The 22,019-nt window shown below is 47.4% G+C and overlaps 1 long non-coding RNA gene across 1 annotated transcript; it reads left to right on the forward strand.

The window, feature by feature from the left end:
- Positions 1-334: 334 nt before the first annotated feature.
- Positions 335-21,760, forward strand: LOC140420415 (uncharacterized). The gene is made up of 3 exons (XR_011946355.1): positions 335-588; positions 15,421-15,740; positions 18,795-21,760. It is a non-coding gene; the product is annotated as an uncharacterized lncRNA (long non-coding RNA).
- The last annotated feature ends 259 nt before the right edge of the window (positions 21,761-22,019 follow it).

Genomic DNA, 22,019 nt, shown 5'->3' on the forward strand with positions numbered 1-22,019 from the left:
CCGCTGAAGGAGGTTAACGCAGCAAATTGGCTTTGGACTCCCTGTTGACTCAGCAGGCCAAGCTTTGCAGAGTCTGCACCCTCCCTGGATTCACTTCCTTTCCCTTCAGTTGCTGCAAGTGACCAATTGAAGGTGAGAATGAGAAAAGAAATGGAAAGGGGGAGAAGAGAAAGTGTTTTACTCACAGATGTTGGAGACAGGAAGAGGTTTCACCTTCACTTCCGCTGTGACATCACAATGGTGCCCTGCCTGAATCAGCCAATAGCAATTACTGTATTCCGCGGAGTCGTCACCGGGTTCCAGTGCGCAGGCCCAGGAGCCCCTCCTCCTGCAGCTCCTGGAGACAAGGTTTCCAGGCAACCGGCTGACGGCTCCGGCCAGAGGGAGAAGCCGTTCGGTGATCTCTCCCTCCCCCGGTCCGGGACTGCGCATGTCTCGGGGAGAGGGGCAGCTGTGCATTTGCGAATTGAGCCCGCCTCCTGCCCTTTCACCTGAGGTATTGACCAATGGGAAGAGTTGAGCGCGGGCATTGCGTGAATGGATATTGAGCTTCACACAGAGTGAAATCTCCTCCTGTCCCCAACCTCTGTGAGTAAAACACTTTCTTTTCTCTCCTTTCCATTTCTTTTCTCATTCTCACCTTCAATTGGTCACTTGCAGCAACTGAAGGGAAAGGAAGTGAATCCAGGGAGGGTGCAGACTCTGCAAAGCTTGGCCCAGGTCTCTCTCTCTCAAAGACATTGACATCCTTTGCTCCCTCAGCTTGACACATTTATTCGTCTGGCTAAAAGGATGGTTTCTTTCCCAATATTCACAATTAAAGGGTAGTTTCCCCAGGAGATGGCTGACATTTATGGGGATAGTAAATTAATATCGGACAGAGATATGTCTATTGTTATAAGGTACATATTAATTATATTGTTAATGGTTCTGTAATAAAGTATATTATTATTATTTCCAGTTGTGTAATATTGTGCTGTAGCCACGTTATAGATTTCCGGTCATCTCTTCCCTCAGAGGGTTGTTAGTTTCTGAATTACTCTTCCACAGGGACCACTGGAGGCTAGGGGGTCACTGAATATATTTAAGGATGAGTTGAATTTTTTTGTTACGTTTTTTTAACCATTTTATAAATCATGAATGAATGCAACAGAGTAACAGAAAAATTGGTGGAAAATGGGTACAGAGCAGAACGACTGATATTGCCACATAAGTACAAGCAACACATTGCAGAATTAATTTGTGGCAGTACATTTGAGCGACCAGAGTCTGGAGATGAAATGCCAGATCAATTGAACAACTGGTTAACAGGTTAACATAGTGAGTGGAGAAAGAGGGTAAGAATATATAAAAACAGAAGGATACCAATGCAGGTCACACAGCCCAAAATATTACAAAACAGATAAACAGCATAGTTGAATTAAAATAAATTACCTGGGGGTGCAGGTTGCCCGGGAGTGGGGGAGGGGCTCCGTAGCTACAACATTTCTAGTTTGATGGGGAGAGTGAAAGCTGATCTGGCAAGGTGGGATGGTCTCCCTCTGTCAATGGCGGGTCGGGTATAGGCAGCTAAAATGAATGTGTTGACGTGATTTCTGTTTATTTTCTAATGCCTGCCGATTTTGCTGCCAAAGATATTTTTCAGAGAGATTGAAGGAATGATTACCTCATTCATATGGGGAGGGAAGGCGGCCAGAGTTAGAAAGGTGCTGCTACAGAGGGGAAGGCATGCACGGGGTTTGGGCGGCAAATGTGCAGAAGGTGCGGAGCTGGGTCAGAGGGGTTGATTCCCAGTGGGTCAGAATGGAGGAGAGTTTGTGTAGGGGGTCGGGATTGAAGGTGCCAACAACAGCACCGTTCCAGATGGCCCCAGGGAAATACTCAGGGAGTCCGGTAATAATAGCTTCATGGAGAATTTGGAGGCAGTTTCGCCAACACTTCAGGTTGGGGGTAGGGTCAAGAGAAATGCCGATTCGGGGGAATCACAAATTTGAACCAGGGAAGTGGGACGTAAATTTTCGGAAATGGGAGCAGAAGGGGATTAAGACACTAAAAGATTTGTTTCTTGGGGGTCAGTTTTCAGGATTGAAGGAGCTGGGAGTGAAGTATGGGCTGCAACAGGGGGAAATGTTTAGATAGATGCAGGTTCGAGATTTTTCCAGGAAGGAGATACAGAGCTTCCCGGTGGAGCCGGCCTCCACCTTGTTGGAGGAGGTGCTGAGGATAGGGGGACCGGAGAAGGGGGTAGTGTCGGCAGTTTACGGGGCTATTTTGGAAGAGGAGAAGGCACCACTGGAAGGGATCAAAGCAAAGTGGGAGGAAGAGTTGGTAGTGGATATGGAGGAGGGGTCCTGGTGTGAGGTGCCCCGGAGAGTGAAAGCCTCCACCTTGTGCGCAAGGTTGGGGCTGACACAGCTGAAGGTGGTATATAGAGCACACCTCACGAGGGCGAGGATGAGTTGGCTCTTTGATGATGTGTGTGAACGTTGTGGGGGTAGCCCAGCATATCACGTTCATATGTTTTGGTCCTGTCCAAAGCTGGAGGATTACTGGTAGGAGGTTTTTAGGATAATCTCTAAAGTGGTGCACGTGAAACTAGACCTGGGCCCTCGGGAGGCCATATTCGGGGTGTCGGACCGGCCGGTGTTGGAAACGGGTGCGGAGGCAGATGTTGTATCCTTCGCCTCATTGATCGCCCGAAGGCGGATCCTGTTGGGCTGGAGAGCAACCTCTCCACCCTGTGCCCTGGTGTGGCAGGGGGACCTGTTGGAATTCTTGACTCTTGAGAAGGTTAAGTTTGAACTGAGGGGAAGGATAGAGTGGTTTTACAATTCATGGGCGTTATTCATTATGCACTTTCAAGAATTGTATAACATCGAACATTAGTTGGGGGGGGGAGGGTTGGGGGGAGGGGGACTGTGTGTGTTAATGGTGACCATGGGTGATTCCTGATTTCCTTTGTTATTTGCTTATGTTAACATGCGGGCAGTTTGGACCCAGATTTAAGGACTGGGTAAAGCTATTATATAAGGAGCCGAGGGCCAGTGTCCGCACAAATAACATCAGCTGAGAATACTTTCCTCTCCACCGTGGGACTTGGCAGGGATGTCCTATGTCACTCATGCTGTTTGCACTCGCGATTGAGCCATTGGCCATCGCATTAAGAAGTTTGGGAGTATGGAAAGAGATAGTGCGGGGGGGGATAGAGCATAGGGTGTCTTTATATGGCTATGACTTGCTGTTATATGTGTCGGAACCAAGTGTGTCAATAGGGGGAATACTGGAGCTGCTTCGGGTGTTTAGGTCTTTCTCGGGTTACAAATCAAATCTAGACAAGAGTGAATATTTTGTGGTGTCTCGTCCGGGGGTGGCGGCAGGGCTGTTATTCAGTAGGGTAGGGACTCACTTTAGATACCTGGGGGTGGAGGTTGCTCGGGATTGTGGGGGGGGGGAGGGGGGGGCTCCGTAGGTACAACATTTCTAATTTGGTGGGGAGAGTAAAAGCTGATCTGGAAGGTGGGATGGTCTCCCTCTGTCGCTGGCAGGTCGGGTACAGGCAGCTAAAATGAATGTGCTGCCGCGATTCCTGTTTATTTTTCAATGCCTGCCGATTTTCCTGATGACCTCATTCATATGGGGAGGGAAGGTGGCCAGAATTAAAAAGGTGCTACCACAGAGAGGAAGGCAGGCAGGGGGTTTGAGTCTTCTGAACCTGATGTATTATTACTGGGTGCTGAATGTGGAGAAGGTACGGAGCTGGGTCAGAGGGATTGACTCCCAATGGGTCAGAATGGAGGAGAGTTTGGGTAGGGGGTCGGGATTGAAGGCGCTAGCGACAGCGCCACTCCCGACGGCCCTGGAGAGATACACAGGGAGTCCGGTAGTAATAGCTTTGTTGAGAATTTGGAGACAGTTTCGACAGTACTTCAGGTTGGGGGCAAGGTCAATGGAAATGCCGATTCGGGGGAACCATCGATTTGAGCCAGGGAAGTGGGATGGAAATTTTCGGAGATGGGAGGAGAAAGGAATTAGGATACTAAAAGATTTATTTCTTGGGGGTCGTTTTACGGGATCGAAGGAGCTGGGAGTGAAGTATGGGATGGAGCAGGGGGAAATATTTAGATACATGCAGGTTCGAGACTTTGCCAGCAAGGAGATTCAGAACTTCCCAGCAGAGCTGGCTTCCACATTGCTGGAGGAGGTGCTGACGACAGGGGGACTGGAGAAGGGGATAGTATTGTCGGTTTACGGGGCTATTTTGGAGGAGGAGAAGGCGCCGCTAGAAGGGATCAAGGCAAAGTGGGAGGAAGAGTTGGGTGAGGGTATGGAGGAGGGGCTGTGGTGTGAGGTGTTCCGGAGGGTGAACGCCTCCACCTTGTGTGCGAGGTTGGGGTTGATACAGCTGAAGGTGGTGTATAGAGCGCACCTTAAAGGGTGAGGATGAGCCAGCTTTTTGAGGGGGTAGATGTGTGTGAACGTTGCGGGGTGGCCCCGCAAACCACGTTCATATGGTTTGGTCTTATCCAAAGCTGGAGGATTACTGGAAGGTGTTTAGGCTAATCTCTAAACTGTTGCAAGTGAAACTGGACCGGGGCCCTCGGGAGGCCATATTCGGGTGTCGGACCAGCCGGGGTTGGAAACGGGTGCGGAGGCAGATGTTGTAGCCTTCGCCTCATTGATCGCCCGAAGGTGGATTCTGTTAGGGTGGAGATCAACCTCTCCACCCTGTACCCAGGCGTGGCAAGGGGGGGGGGGACCTGCTGGAATTCTTGACGCTTGCAAAGGTCAAATTTGAACTGAGGGGAAGGATGGAGGGGGTCTACAATTCATGGGCATCATTCATTGTGCACTTTCGAGAATTGGATCACATCGAACATCAGTGGGGTTGGGGGCTGGGAGGGTTGGGGGAGGGGGGCTGTGTGTGTTATTGGTGACTATGGGTGATTCCTGATTCCTTTTTGTCATTTGTTATGTGTTAACATGCGGGCTAATGTCTGGGGTTTGGTGGGAGGATGGGATCGTTGTTATTGATATGGGGATTGATATTTCATTCGTTACTGATTATTGTTTATTGTTGGGTGTAAATTTGGGAGAAAATGTGAAAAAGAAGAATAAAAAATATTTTAAAAAAGAAATCTACAAGTTGTGAATCTTTGGAATTCTCTACCCCAGAGGGCTGTGGACGCTCAGTCATTGAGTGTGTTTAAAGCAGAGACTGACAGATTTCTAAATACCAATAACACAAAGGGATATGGGGATAGTGTGGGGAAAAAGGCATTGAAGTGGATGATCAGCCATGATCGTATTGAATGGTGGAGCAGGCTCGATGGGCTGAATGGCCAACTCCTGCTCCTATGTTCCAATGATACAAAGATAGGTAGGAAAGTAAATTGTGAAGAGGACATAAGGAGGTTAAAAAGGTACATGTTAAATGAGTGGGACAAAATCTGGCAAATTGAGAATAATGTGGGAAAATGTGTAATTGTCCACTTTGTCAGGAAGAACAAAAAGGCTTATTACCTAAATGGTGAGAGATTGCAGAGCTCTGAGATTCAGAGGGATCTGGGTGTCTAAGAGCATGAATCACAAAAGGCGAGTATACAGGTACAGCAAGTAATTAGGATAGCTAATAGAATGTTATCGTTTATTGTGAGGGGAATTGAATACAAAAGTAGGGAGGTTATGCTTCAGTTATACAGGACATTGGTGAGACCACATCTGGAGCACTGTGTACAGTATTGCTCTCATTTAAGGAATGGTGTCAATGTGTTGGAAGCAGTTCAGAGAAGGTTTACTGGACTCATAACTGGAATTGGAGGCTGGTCTTATGAGGAATGATTGGACAGGCTGGGCTTGTGTCCGATGGAGTTTAGGTGACGTGATTGAACAGTAGAAGATGCTGAGGAGCCTTGACAGGGTGGATGTGGAAAGGATGTTTTCTCTTGTGGGAGAATCTAGAAATTGGAGTCACTTCAAAAGCAATAACTTGTCCATTTAAGGCAGAGGAGAACTTCTTTCTCAGGGGGTTGGGAGTCTTTGGAACTCTCTTCCTCGAAGGGCAGTGGAAGCAGAGTCTGTGAATGTTTTTAAGGCAGAGCTGGATAGATTCTTGAAAATCAAGGGGGTGAAAGTTTATCAGGGGTAGGTGGGAATAAGACCAGAGGAAATAGGAACAGGAGTAGGCCATTCGGCCTTTCCAGCCTGCAACACCTTACAATTGGATCATGGCTGAAACCAACATTTCTCACGTTCACTTTCCTGCCCTTTCCCTGTAATCCTAGGTTCCCTCACTGATCAAAAATCTATCTCAGCCTGAAATATACACAAGGACTCTGTCCCCACAACTCTCTCAGGTCCAAAGACTCTCCAAAGAATTTCATAGAACATGGAACATTACAGCGCAGTACAGGCCCTTCGGTCCTCGATGTTGCGCCGACCTGTGAAACCACTCTAAAGCCCATCTACACTATTCCCTTATCGTCCATATGTCTATCCAATGACCATTTGAATGTCCTTAGTGTTGGCGAGTCCACTACTGTTGCAGGCAGGGCATTCCATGCCCTTACTACTGAGTAAAGAACCCTCTGACATCTGTCCTATATCTATCTCCCCTCAATTTAAAGCTATGTCCCCTCGTGCTAGACATCACCATCCGAGGAAAAAGGCTCTCACTGTCCACCCTATCCAATCCTCTGATCATCTTGTATGCCTCAATTAAGTCACCTCTTAACCTTCTTCTCTCTAACGAAAACAGCCTCAAGTCCCTCAGCCTTTCCTCATAAGATCTTCCCTCCATACCAGGCAACATTCTGGTAAATCTCCTCTGCACCCTTTCCAATGCTTCCACATCCTTCCTATAATGCGGCGACCAGAATTGCACGCAATACACCAAATGCGGCCGCACCAGAGTTTTGTACAGCTGCAACATGACCTCATGGCTCCGAAACTCAATACCTCTACCAATAAAAGCTAACACACCATACGCCTTCTTAACAACCCTCTCAACCTGGGTGGCAACTTTCAGGGATCTATGTACATGGACACCAAGATCTCTCTGCTCATCCACACTGCCAAGAATCTTACCAATAGCCCAGTGCTCTGTCTTCCTGTTATTCCTTCCAAAATGAATCACCTCACACTTTTCTGCATTAAACTCCATTTGCACCTCTCAGCCCAGCACTGCAGCTTATCTATGTCCCTCTGTAACTTGTAACATCCTTCTGCACTGTCCACAACTCCACCGACTTTAGTGTCATCTGCAAATTTACTCACCCATCCTTCTACGCCCTCCTCCAGGTCATTTATAAAAATGACAAACAGCAGTGGCCCCAAAACAGATCCTTGTGGTTCACCACTAGTAACTAGACTCCAGCCTGAACATTTCCCATCAACCACCACCCTTTGTCTTCTTCCAGCGAGCCAATTTCGGATCCAAACTGCTAAATCATCCTGAATCCCATGCCTCCGTATTTTCTGCAGTAGCCTACCGTGGGAAACCTTATCAAACACTTTACTGAAATCCAGATACACCACATCAACTGCTTTACCCTCAGCCACCTGTTTGGTCACCTTCTCAAAGAACTCAATAAGGTTTGTGAGGCACGACCCACCCTTCACAAAACCGTGTTGACTATCTCTAATCAAATTATTCCTTTCCAGATGAATATACATCCTATCTCTTATAAATCTTTCTAAGATTTTGCCCACAACAGAAGTAAGGCTCACTGATCTATAGTTACCAGGGTTGTCCCTCCTCCCCTTCTTGAACAAGGGGACAAAATTTGCTATCCTCCAGTCTTCTGGCACTATTCCTGTAGACAAAGATGACTTAAAGATCAAAGCCAAAGGCTCAGCAATCTCCTCCCTAGCTCCCCAGAGAATCCTAGGACAAATCCCATCCGGCCCAGGGGACTTATCTATTTTCGCACTTTCCAGAATTGCTAACACCTCCTCCTTATGAACCTCAAGCCCTTCTAGTCTAGTAGCCTGAATCTCAGATTTCTCCTCGACAACATTGTCTTTTTCCTGTGTGAATACTGACGAAAAATATTCATTTAGCACCTCTGCTATCTCCTCGGACTCCACGCACAACTTCCCACTACTGTCCTTGACTGGCCCTACTCTTACCCTAGTCATTCTTTTATTCCTGACATATCTATAGAAAGCTTTAGGGTTATCCTTGATCCTACCTGCCAAAGACTTCTCATGTTCCCTCCTGGCTCTTCTTAGCTCTCTCTTTAGGTCCTTCCGAGCAAATTTGTAACTCTCGAGCGCCCAAACTGAACCTTCACGTCTCATCTTTACATCAGCCTCCTTCTTCCTCTTGGCAAGTGTTTCGACTGCTTTAGTAAACCACGGTTCCCTTGCGCGACCACTTCCTCCCTGCCTGACAGGTACATACTTATCAAGGACACGCAGTAGCTGTTCCTTGAACAAGCTCCACATTTCCATTGTCCATCCCCTGCAGTTTTCCTCTCCATCCTAAGTCTTGCCTCATAGCATCATAATTGCCTTACACCAGATATAACTCTTGCCCTGCGGTATATACCTATCCCTTTTGATCACTAAAGTAAACGTAATCGAATTGTGGTCACTATCACCAAAGTGCTCACTTACCTCCAAATCTAACACCTGTCCTGGTTCATTACCCAGTACCAAATCCAATATGGCCTCTCTTCTCGTTGGCCTATCTACTGTTGCTCATTTTAGCCTTAGTTTACTTATTCTTATTCTGTCACCTTTGCTCATGAGTCGCCAGGTATCTTTCTGATACCGCCACGTGGTTCAAGTCCGAGTAATGATTAATAATCCAACACACCGCTTAGTAAGAGTTAAATCAACGCTCATTTATTATATACAGCAATTAATACTTATACATTAAATCTACTGCTAAACTACTTCCTACAACTAACAGGCCAATACGTAACTTTGGAAATGGCCCACCAGGTCAGGGAAACGAATGGTCTTTTGAATGGGTTCTGAGCCTGCGGGAATCAAAAGCTGGTACAGGTCGATAGTCAGGAGTGTCTATCTGGTAGCGATCGCTGGAGTAAAACTTACGTTATCTTGCAGAAGGGTTTCGAAGGGTCGAGTTGAACTTGGCCCCTATTCTTATAGTCCCCAGGGGCTTCCCGCCTCTTGGGGCAGATCTTGTACCTGGTTCCAAGTGATTGGACTTGGTCCCAATCACTTGGTTCGACGTTCTCCAATACTGGAGCGATTCCTTGATCGAGGGGTGGATGTTTACCTTCCTTTGTGTCAGCTCCTGCTGGCGCCGAAAGGTCTGGGTCGGCTTTGTGTTGCTAATTTGTAGCAATTGTTCCTGGGGATGGCTGATTAATATGCAGATGGCTGGGTTGTTGTGATGTTGATGGTTGCAGGTATCGATTCGGTCTGGCTTCCCCAGAGGCGAATACACTGTTTTACCTGCAGCTGTCTGTTTGAGTCCTGTTGGCTGATTTTCCCATCAGCCTCTTCCGTTCGCCATTTTAAATCGGGGTTTGGCCATTCTAATCGGGAGTTAGCCATTTTAAGTGGCTACATTCTCTCCTTGTGATCCTAACGCGAAGCGTGAAGGATCACATCATTTTTTTCTTTCCATTCCCTGACCGGGGGGTGGGGGGACACCTCCTACATGGCCTCTGCTCTGACCATAGCTATGCACAAAAAATTTTAACTAACAATTCTAAGGGCGCTATGTCAGACAGGGGCATGCATTACAAAATAACAAACTTGGAACCTCTAACTTATCCTTAGTACACTACACTCGCTAAACATTTCATTATCCTACCTTCCTCAGGCATACAACAAAATCACATCATTCCATATAATCTTTCCTGGCTTGGCAGTCAAGCTCAGGATCATACAATTGTTTTGCTTATGAAAAAGTTTGTACATTTCTTTATTTATTACAACAATAAACGCAAGTGAATGCACTTTATTATTGCATTCGCGGGGGTCGGGGGTCTGGTCGTAACCGAACATAGGGGATCTGATCCTATATACCGGGGTTCGAGCGCGGTAGGCTCTCCTTCTCCATTTACGTAGGCGCATAGTCTGCACTACACAGCAGAGTATCGCCAACGCCAACAGTTCTTCGATCACATAGGACAGGGAGTACCAGGTTATGAACCTGGCACACCAGGATGATGCAGTGTCGCTGGTGACTGGGCTCTGGGTACTGCGTGGCAGTGAAACATTAACGGCTGGGAGGTTTGAAGTCATGGGGTTCGCGGTCACGCGCAACCAAATGTCCAAAAGTAGTGTGTTGATCACGATGAAGGAAGTCCTCATGGCTGTTCTCTTTTCCTTTTCTTTCTTCTCTTCTCTTTATTTTCTCCGATCCTGGAGCTTCTGGAGTTCTGTAGGAACAAGCATAGTACCTGTAACTATCTTTGTTTAATATATGGGATGCTAGTGTGTCTGTCCTTTGGTGTCAATTATTCCCTTATAATTGGTCACTATGTGTGACTCCCTTATTTTTTTTTCAAAACAAGTTTTAGGACACGGCACACTTCCCAATCATGAACCAGTGCTGAGTTACCATCCAAATGTTCCAGGATGTAAATAGCATATGGCGGCAACCTAAAGGTTATCTAAAACAAATAAAAAACTTTTTGAAATGAAAGATGTCAAATGAGGTGCGTATGGGCCGCGACGGGTAAGAGATGGATGGAGTCCCCGGGTAGGACGGCTACCAATGCCGTATCTCTCCTACCCGAGCGTAGTTGACCAGCGGGGGGGGTCCCCAGGCAGGGCGGGTCTCACGCCGTTTCTCCACTGCCTGAGCAACCGACAAGAACGGGCAAAAATGTAGTCATCGTGGTGGGGCTGCCATAGTGGTTCTATCGTTCGAACCAGAAGGGCAGTTACAATCGGGCGTCTGATACCCGAACAAATATCAGCTGAAAAGCTAGTTCCTCTGAACGAGCGTGTGGTCTCTTGACCAGTATCTGCAGATAAGCTAGTTCCGCTGAACAAGCGTGTGGAAAAAAAATTCTCCTGTCGGACAAACAACATTGAACAAACTTACTAACAACATAAAACATTCTGCAGGTTCCATCAGAAAGAACAACACTTTTCCCAAGCGGTTCCTTTAAAACGTCATCTGGACACCTCAGTTCTCGGTTGCGAACAGGGTCGCAAAGGGGTTGGCGGTTTGGGAGTCAGACCCGAGGTCGTCACCTTCTCCCGGGTGCCAAACTCTGGAGTGGATTAGGGCTGAAAGGGCTGCCTGGTGTGAGTTGGGGTCGCTCTCGTCATTGCGGACGAGGCGGTATGTGTTGTCACGGTTCCAGTAATTGGTGTCTAGTTGGGTGGGGACAAAATCGGGGTTGTCAGTGTGGTTCGGTGGTCGGTGGTGGGGTTTGTTCAGAAAAGTGATCAGGATGGGATCGCTTGGATCGTAGTCGGAGTCACTGGGCGTGGGTCCGTTTGCATGGGGATAGTAGGGAGGAGTGCTGTGGCTCTCGCCCGAGTCCCAGTCGCTGTCTCTGCTGCTGCAGTCTGTGGGCGTTCCGGGGCGGAGTGTATATTTCGGGGGTCGAGTCTGTGGCTGGGCTGGATGTCGTGGGGGTTGGTCGGGTTATGTTGGCTGTGGACGGGGTGTGGTCTGCTGCGTCAAGCATGACGTGGTGTGCGTGGTTCGACTGTGCTCCATAAGCCTTTAACTGGTTGATATGAAACCACGCAGTCTTACAATTGGGGTACTTTATTTTGTAAACGGATGGGCTTACTTTGTCCGCAATGGAATATGGACCCGAGTATTTTGGTGCCAGGAATGTGCTGGGGTTATACACAGACAGCATCACTTGCTGTCCGATATCGTACTCCGTTGCATGCACTGTCTTGTCGAAACAAGCCTTGCTCTGTTTCTTCTTGGTGCCCAATTTTACCGCGGCTGCTAGCTGAGCCGTTTTAACATTAGCAACTAATTGCTCCACGGCTTTCTCGTATGTGAGGGCCGTTACTTCGGGGCTGGTCAGGTCTAAACCTAACAAGTATTCTGTCCCTTTCATGGGGCGTCCGGTCATGGGTGTGTGTGGGGACACCATTTTAAAAAGTGTAAATCTGGAGATGATAGTTGACTGTGCCAACATTTTTGTGAATGTAAGAAAAACTTGTTAAAAGAAAAATTGTTAAGATAAAGAATTAATTAAGTTGTAAATGTTATACAAGTTTGTGTTAAGCAAATCGTAAATTTAGTTCTGAGTTGAGATCAGAGCTAAGCTTGCAAGTTGCAGTAATTCAATTTGAATTTTCAAACATTTTTAAGTTTAAAAAAAAAACACTGTTAGAACCTTTTCAATCGCTTTGCCAAAAAAACCCCAAAAAAACGCGCAAGTAGAGACAGGAAAGACGCGGGTCAAACAAGAGATGAGCTACGTAGTTCAATGGCTGGCCTTGAATTGACAGAAAATAATTAATTCAATAATTTAGAAAATGTTCACTAAAAGTTCCGACTGCACCTGTAACATTGTCTGCACTAATTCCAGAACCAACAGAGTATAATAATTGATATCCAGTCACTGCTCCCAGATTCCAATTATGCCAGTAACTCAAGCCCTTTTGGGTGATAGTATGGGTCCTGATTTACCATCTTCACGATCAGTAGAGAAAGAGGAGCTCTGTTTCGCAAGCCCAGTTAGCTCTAGAACCAGATCTCGGACAGCGAGAGAAGGGCTTGATCTTCACCAGAAACAATTAAGTATACCACCTAAGTCCCTCCAAACTAAGGTGAAACCGCAAGGTTTGTAGAACAAAGGAAGCTGCAACAGATGATTTTGAAGAGAAAGAACTCCCTCTAGTGACAGGGAGAGATGTCGAAGAACCAGAGGAAATAGCTAGAGTGCCCCCTGGTGAGATTCGGAGACAGTTGCCGATTAGGAAGATACCAAACCCACCCAAAGGGACCCTCAGCTCCTTTTTATGGCCCACCGTATGCATCAACAGCTTTACAACCGCCGCCCCCTCTGAGGGGCCATTGGTCTACTGGGAGACGAGGACGGGGCAGATATAGAGGGAGCAATGCATGTTATAATTGCGGCCGTGCAGATCACTGGCAACAGGAATGCCCCTTTAAAAGACAGGCAGGAGAAGGAGATTACCCGACCCAAAGGAGGGGGTACCCACCAAGGGGAGGACAGGTGAGATACACTGACTTCTTCCAGGAAAACCCTTTCCCAACACAGGATTGACTAGCTAATTTAGTCATAAGGACTCTCCAATCGGACAGGGAACCTATTATCTCTCTGCAGATAGGAGATCAACATCACTCATTTGTAATCGACACTGGAGCAGCCATGTCTTCTGTGCAATCAGAACTTCGACTACCACTATCCGACCACACGCAGCAATTGTCGGGGTTCCAAGGACAGGTGTGTGAGTATCCTATTTCTGAACCTGTGACAGTCACTTACGAGAATAAGTCTGCAGATCATCAGTTTGTAGTGACTACTGGATTGGACTGTAACTTGTTGGCCCGAGATTTACTGTGTATCTTCCAGCTACAGCTAGAGTGCGGAGACGAGGGGGTAACGGTTAAATCATGGAGGATGAGACAACAGTGCTATATTTCTATCACCCCCAGTGGTGGACGTTAGACATTGAACATTCACTGCATCACGTTACCCTGGCCTATGACAGAACTGGACAAAACAGGGAGTTGGAGGACAAATACCGGCCATTAATTGGGACCGAATGGCCACTCAAGGTTACAGCCACAGTCACGGGAAAAGAAGGTACAGCCGATTTTGTTACAATACCACCACATTTATGGCCACAGTCAGCTTCGGTAAGCCCTCATATTACACGTCAGGTCCACGACCAGTACCATGCCAGGGATCTGGGGCAAATGGTAAGGAGGGCAGTGGATCATTTGGATCCAACAGAAGTACGCACTTCAAGTCATGCCGGACGGCACTACCATAAAATATTTTGAGGTCCCTGAAACAACGAACACTCGACTGCAGCATCACTGGGGACATGATGTGTTGGAATATGTCAATCCACAGGTCTGGGCGGAATACCCATCACAAGTGGGAAAGACAAATGTTACACCTATAAAGGTAATGATTAAGGATCATGTAAAGCTACCTTCCATTCGGCAATACCCCCTGAAATCCCAAGCTGCTCTGTCAATAGACAAATTAATTCAAGAGCTGTTGCAACAGGGTATTGTGGTCCCTTGCCAATCAGAATGTAACACCCCCATACTTGCTATGCCTAAACCAGCCAAACCAGACCAGTACCGATTAGTACAGGATTTACGTTCAATCAATGCCATCGCATAGCCGTTACATGCTCTCACCCTCCAACAGGATATTACGGTGTATAGCTCCCACTCGGTCATCGCACTATTGGGGCAACTGCAGACTCAGCATCTTACCGCAGCTCGTCAGAATAGGTATGAGGTATACCTTTTGAACAATCCACGTCTGACATTTAACCACTGTACCACTATCAATCCAGCCTGTTTTCTTCGTGGTCCCCCTGTCCATGAAGACGCACCTGGCCACGACTGTTTAGCCTTGATTCAGGAAACTACCACAATAAGGGGCGATTTGAGTGACATTTCGTCAGAACAACCTGACATGATTATGTGTGATCAAATATCCCACCGGGGTTTAGTTAATGACTTACTGCAGGCCCTCCTTATGCCCGCGCAGATTTCCGTTATTAAATGCGCTGCCCACACAAATGGTACAACCCCAGTTGACGTTGGTAATGAACGAGCAGATTGTGCAGCGCGGACAGCCACGCAAATTCAGCAAGTGATGGTGCCTAAAATGTTAAGTCAGACTAAACGATCTACTATTAATATGTCTGCTTCTGACAAGTCAATGCCAACCATCCAAGACGTCATAAGGTTACAGGAGGACGCTCCTGAGAGTGATAAACAAATATGGAAACGGTTAGGTTGTACATATGATTCTGTTTCCTCTTTATGGACCACGCCAGCACATCAGACTTGTATGTCTGATGTACTGGCTTTATGGGTCATTGAATGTGTACACTTTGCAACTCATTGTGGGGCTCGAGGGACTAGTGATTTTTTGCTGGACACTTGGTGCAGGGGTTGGCCCAGAGCATCAGTAATCGGTGTTTGATTTGTCAGCAATATAACACCGGAAAAGGTATCCCTTGTGGGATGGGGCAAACCCCGTTGCCCAGTGGTCCCTTTGAGACGCTCCAAATGGATTACATTGAGTTGGAAAGGTGTCAATGTTATAAATATGTTTTGGTCATTGTGGATGTGTTCAGCAGATGGGTCGAGGCGTATCCGACTATCGATAATAAAGCTGCTACTGTGGTTAAAGTCTTGATGCGGGAAATCATTCCCCGGTACAGTAGACCAGCTCAGTTGAGTTCTGATAACGGGCCTCATTTTCTTGGACAGATTAACCTGCCTCCCTTCTCCAGTGCTATTTTACAGGTGTGGAGCATGATGGGGTGGCTACGCACCGTCTGTGTGATATTTGGCCTCACCTCGCTTGGAGTGTTACTGGCGATGGACATGGAAAAGGGGAATATTATCTATGTTTGTAACCCCAACCAATCTACAAGGATACATCACCTATGCAAAGGTGATGTTCTTCGCTGCCCCCCTATACGAGGACATGGTATCGACTCATGGAAGGTCGTCAAAGTTAAGGAGAATGCAGGACTCATGAAGCAATTGCACCGGTCCCGGCGATGGGAAGGGAATATTATATGGACATTGCCTTGTTTTTGGAATACATGTAAATTTGATTTTGGATGTGTTAAGATTGGTGCAATAAAGCGTAGGAAGAGGCTATGAGAAAGAGAGAGGGACTAGAGAGAGGACGGGGCGTGTGAGAAGGGAAGTACAGCTAGAACGTAGGTTACCGGGAGATACACTTAAGTTAGTTAAAGGCCAAACTGAGGAAAACCCGGGTAGTATGAATCTCTTTTACCAGATTTACCACCGCTTGTATGGCCAGGGACGGGTTGTCTGCTACCCGAACCCCGCAGCGGTGTCTAGGTTATTTTCTGTTTCACCGCTTTGGGGCACTCCCCAAACGGTGGTTCATTGTCAGCATTCCGAGCCACTGTCTGAGCAAGTCACTCTTCCTTACGATCCGGGTTCAGCACCACCGGCTATTTGCCTTCCCCTTCCTCGGGATAATTCCCATTCACAGTATGATAGGCTGCAACGGTGGAGGGCGTACATACCTAGCCACTTCACTCCCAATAGGGATTCCCGGTCGTACGAGAATTGTTTCCGCAGTGAAGGATACGGCTGTTTGCTGGTAGAGGTGGAAACGAATATAACATGTCTGTTCCCCACCTGTACGGACAGGAGGTGCCATATCACTCAGGCGTCTGGCCAATGTATTTGTTACAACACCACTTGCGTTCCATTGAACGCCGGCCTCCAGCTCCTTTGTGGCTGGGCGAATGTCTCTCATATCACTGTTGGGACTAGGGCTTTCCGCATTGCTAGGCGGCCCAAATGGGCATTTCAAAGCTGGATAAACTGGGCTACTGGGGGATCCTTACGCAACCAATATACTGATTGTGATGCTAGCCTGCACACGGAGCAAGGATACTACTTTTTATTTAATGGCACAGCGACCAACGTTTTGTCACCCCCATTTCCCCGCCAAATTGCTATAGGGACTCTAGTCCCTACCACAGTCCCCTGCCCTTCGGCGTGGCAGCTGCATAATCAGTTAGCACGCCGGGCAGTCTCTGCTGAATTTTGCGAGAACTGGAAAAAACCTCAGGTTCTCGCACCCAACCGGGGCCACTCAGCCGGGTGGGGGATTCTGAGCGTCTTGACACTGGGAGGTGTGGGGGGTTCCTTGGCTGTCAGCGATAGGAATTATTTTATTTGTGGCCTTACCATCTTGGGAAATGAAACCTTGGGAGCCCTCGGGGCAATAACCAAGGAATTGTCTCAGCTACGGTTGTTTGCAATGCAGCACCGGTATGCTCTTGACTATCTTCTGGCCCATGAGGGTGGGGTATGCGCCATAGTGCAGGGCAAGTGTATCCTGGGAGTTCAGGACTTGACCGCTAACATCACTAAATTTATGGATCATATACGGGATCACCTGGACGGAATGCAGGATCCTGGCTCTTGGGGTAACTGGGGATTTGGAGGTTGGAAGGACTGGTTGATAAATATGGCCATGTATTTAGTGGTGGCTATCGTCTGCATCTTTGTGGGCCTAGCTATCCTTAAATGTGTGTTGGGTAGAATGCGGGGTGCACTGGAACAGATCAACGCCCCTAAAATCTTAACTGTTAAAATCCATGAGGGTGCAGCAGATGAGGGGGGGCTAAGCCAGGAATTGGAAATGCAGCGACGGATCTTTTTAGATGAGGAACCGTAGCTATGGATTGGGTAGTTCGGTTATCATGGAATGATAAAAGGAGGGAATGACGAATGTGATATAAAATAGTTACTTTAGAGATATTAATTAATGTAATGTAGAGGTAGGCCAGTCTAATTCTGGTGAGTTCACAGACAAAGGATTTCAGACCGCATGGAAAAGCAGGAAGAGGTGTGTCCACCAAAGCAGGAGAAAAGGATGCTGAGTAATAGGGGCCAGAGGAAGGGATTGGAAGTGAGCCAATCAGAATAGATCAAACAGGTCAGGAGGGATATAGGATGACCTATGGGCGTCGAGTATGTGAAACTTGATACCATTTGAATTGATTTGCAGAGATCCCTTTGTCTCTTTGTTCATTCGCTTTCCTGGATGTCAGGGAGACCCAGTATCCGAAGGTTCTTCCTTCGCGCTCTGTTTTCTAGGGCCTCAATCCTTTCAATGCACTTTTTGTGGAGCGCCTCGTGCGTCTGTGTTTTGACCGCCAGGCCCAGGATCTCGTCCTCGTTATCCGTCACCTTCTGCTCCACCACGCGGAGCTCTGTCTCCTGGGTCCTTTGTGCCTCCTTGAGCCCCTCAATTGCCTGTAGCATCGGGGTCAGCACCTCCCTCTTTAGTAGCTCCACACACCGTCTCAAGAATTCATCTTGCTCGGGCCCCCATGCCGCCTGGGCTTTCTCCGCCGCCATCTTGTGTCTCCTCCCTTTCTGTCCCTCTCATTGAGGATTCCTCGCGCTGCAGCCGCCGCCGCCGATATTTTCCTCTTTCGTTGGGGGGGACGACTCCCTATTCACTCACCCCACACCGGGTTTCGTCGCGCGAAAATTTCCCGTTGGGGCTCTTAAAAGAGCCTGAAGGTCCGTTGGAGCTGGAGCCGCCGAAACGTGCGGCTTAGCTAGTCATCGCCGCAACCGGCGGGGGACAACATTTGCTATCCTCCAGTCTTCTGGCACTATTCCTATTGACAAAGGTGACTTAAAGATCAAAGCCAAAGACTCAGCAATCTCCTCCCTAGCTTCCCAAAGAATCCTAGGATAAATCCCATCTGGCCCAGGGGACTTATCTATTTTCACCCTTTCCAGAATTGTTAACACCTCCTCCTTATGAACCTCAAGCCCTTCTAGTCTAGTAGCCTGAATCTCAGATTTTGGAAATATAAATCCCCTCTCCTTCTCCGCCTCTGTTCTCAATCTTTTCTCACTCTCCTCCCCCCACAGAGGCCTGAAACGTTTCTGGCCCAGACCTGTGGAAGGTTCCCTTCCCTGAACTACATCAGTGAATCAGTTGTTCTTTTGTGAACATCTAGCAGTTTTCAAGGTCACCTTTTCCTAGTGCCGGCCTCACAAATGACCAGATTTCAGCTCAATTTCACAATCCACCATTGTGTTTTTCTGGATTTTCTCTCACTCCTTTTTTCTGTCTAAACTGATTTCACAGGATATTGGAAGGGGAAGGTTTGCATTCAGGAAACATCACATCAGGATCTGACGGAGTCGCTTAAGTTATCCTTACTGAATATCAGCAGGTTTTGAACATAATATAAGAACATAAGAACTGGAAGCAGGAGTAGGCCATCTGGACCTTTGAGCCTGCTCTGCCATTCAATGAGATCATGGCTGATCTATTGTCGACTCAGCTCCACTTTCCCGCCAGAACACCATAACCCTTTATTCTTTTATTCTTCAAAAAACTATCTATCTTTATCTTGAAAACATTTAATGGAGAAGCCTCAACTGCTTCACTGGGCAGGGAATTCCATCGATTCACATGGAAGGAAAAAACACCATTCACAGTGGAGAGAAACCATAGATGTGTTGTGTGTGTGGACGAGGTTTCAGCCAATCTTCTGGCCTGTCAAGACACAAGCGCAATCACACTCGCGCGGAACCGTGGAAATGTGGGGAATGTGAGGCGGCATTTGGTTTACCGTCTGAGCTGGAAACTCATCGACGCACTCACACTGGGGAGAGACCATTCATCTGCTCCGTGTGTGGGAAGGGATCTACTTGGTCATCAAACTTGCTGACACAACAGCGGGTTCACACTGGGAGAACCTGTTCACCTGGTTTGTGTGTGGAAAAGGATTAATTGATTCATCCAAGCGACTGAAACAGCAGCGAGTTCACACCGGGGAGAGACCATCTGCCTGCACTGAGTGTGGGAAGGGATTCACTCAGAGATCCACCCTGCTGAGACACCAGCAAGTTCACACTGACAAAATACCTTTCAAATGTCTGCACTGTGTGAAGTGCTTTAAAAGCTCTGGAAAACGGATGTACCATCAACATGTTCACACTGATGGGAGACATTTTAAATGCCCAGATATGTGAAATGTTATGAAGGCTCCTGGGAGCTGATGTCCCATCAACACATTCACACTGATGAGAGACCGTTCAGGTTCTCTCGCTGTGGGACTGGGTTCAGGCGATCATCTCAACTCACTGTCCACCAGCGGATTCACACTGGGGAGAGGCCATTCATCTGATTGTGGGAAGGGATTCCTGCAGTCATCCGCCTTGCTGAAATACTAGTGGGATCATATTGGGGTGGTACAGTAGCACAGTGGTTAGCACTGTTGCTTCATAGCGCCAGGGTCCCAGGTTCGATTCCCGACTTGGGTCACTGTCTGTGCGGAGTCTGCATGTTCTCCCCGTGTCTGCGTGGGATTCCTCCGGGTGCTCCGGTTTCCTCCCATGAGTCCCGAAAGAGGTGAACATAGAACAATACAAGAGCAGCACGGTGGCGCAGTGGTAGCACTGCAGTCTCACGGCACCGAGGTCCCAGGTTCAATCCCAGCTCTGGGTCACTGTCCGTGTGGAGTTTGCACATTCGCCCTGTGTTTGCATGGATGTCACCCCCACAACGCAAAAGATGTGCAGGGTAGTTGGATTGAACATGCTAAATTGCCCCTTAATTGGAAAAGATGAATTGGGTACTCTAAATTTAAAAAGAACATAGAATGCAGCACAGGAACAGACCCTTCGGTCCTCCAAGCCTACGCCGACCATGATAACTGCCTAAACTAAAACCATCTGCACTTCTGAAGTCCATATCCTTCCACTCCCACCCTATTCATATATTTATCTAGATGTCCCTTAAATGCCGCTACCATACCTGCTCCCACCACCTCCCCAGGCAGCATGTTCCATATATTTCCCACCGTGTAAAAAACCTGCTTTGCACATCTGTTCTGAACTTTTCCCCGCACACTTTAAACCCATGTCCCCGAGTACTTGACTCTCCTACCCTAGGAAAGAGCACCTGACTATCCACTCTGTCCATACCACTCATAATCTTGTAAACCTCTATCAGCTCGCCTCTCAACCTCTGTTGTTCCAGTGAGAACTGACCGAGTCTATCTAACGAGCTGTTGGGTAATTTGGACATTCTGAATTCTCCCTCCGTGTACCCGAACAGACGGCAGAATGTGGCGACTCGGGGCTTTTCACTTCATTGCAATGTTAATGTGAGCTTACTTGAGACAACAGAGATGATTATTATTAAAGACAGACCTTTCAAATGTCTAAACTGTGGGAAATTCTATAAAACGTCCAGGGAACTGATATCCCATCAGCTTGTTCACACTGATGAGAGACCATTCAGGTGCTCTCACTGTGGGACGAGATTCATGCGATCGGAGCAACTCACTATACACCGGCGAATTCACACTGGGGACATCCAATATTTCCTCAAAGTTAAAATTCTCCATCCCTGGTAACATCATCATAAATCTCCTCTGCAACTGGCAACATGAGGTCCCCAGGTTCGATCCCGACTCTGGGTCACTGTCCGTGTGGAGTTTGCACATTCTCCCCGTGTTTACGTGGGTTTCGCCCCCACAACACAAGGTTGTGCAGGGTAGGTTGATTGGCCACAATAAATTACCCCTTAATTGGAAAAAAGTAATTGGGTACTCTAAATTTAAATAAATAAATAAATAAATCTCCTCTGCAGTCTCTCTCGTGTGATCACATTCTTCCTGTAATATGGCTGTGGTCTAACTGGTGGTTGATGCAGTTCCAGCACATTCTCCCTGTTCTTATAATCTCAGCCCTCGGCTACCAAAGGAAACTATCCCACCTGCCTTCCTAAGCACCGAAGAGAGTGAGTGGCAGCTGAGAGAGACAGAGGGAGAGAGAGGAAGCAGAGGGAGTGAGAGACACCAGAGAGAGAGAGGAGCACCAGAGACTGAGAGGCAGGAGAGAGAGAGGGGAGAGAAGAGAGAGACAGTCGAGTCAGTAACATGAATAAGTAATGGAATTCAGTTCAGACACAGATCTGCATTAACTGACATCACTTTATTGACAGATTGGCAAGGTAGTCACTGTACTTGAATCAATGTTATTCACTTTTGGAATTGAATGAATAAAGGGTCAGATTAACTATATCACAATCACCCAGTATCAAATATGTCTGTTTAATACAGAACAGGATTAAACCCAGTGTCCAATATTAGAGGTCTCTGTGGCTGTTGGACGCCTAGTTTCGCTGACAAGTCCACAGCTTCAATGAACTTGTCTACCCAGCGTCTGTTTCTAAACCCTCATCACAACATATTACCTGGTTAGCTATTGTATCATGGTCGGACAGCTAACACAAAGTTCAACCAGAAACTATGGTTCTTCTTTCTACTGATTCCAGCTCCGACAAGCGGTCACAGCA

Source organism: Scyliorhinus torazame, chromosome 5 (genome assembly GCF_047496885.1).
Source record: "Scyliorhinus torazame isolate Kashiwa2021f chromosome 5, sScyTor2.1, whole genome shotgun sequence".
Classification (NCBI taxonomy): Eukaryota; Metazoa; Chordata; class Chondrichthyes; order Carcharhiniformes; family Scyliorhinidae; genus Scyliorhinus; species Scyliorhinus torazame.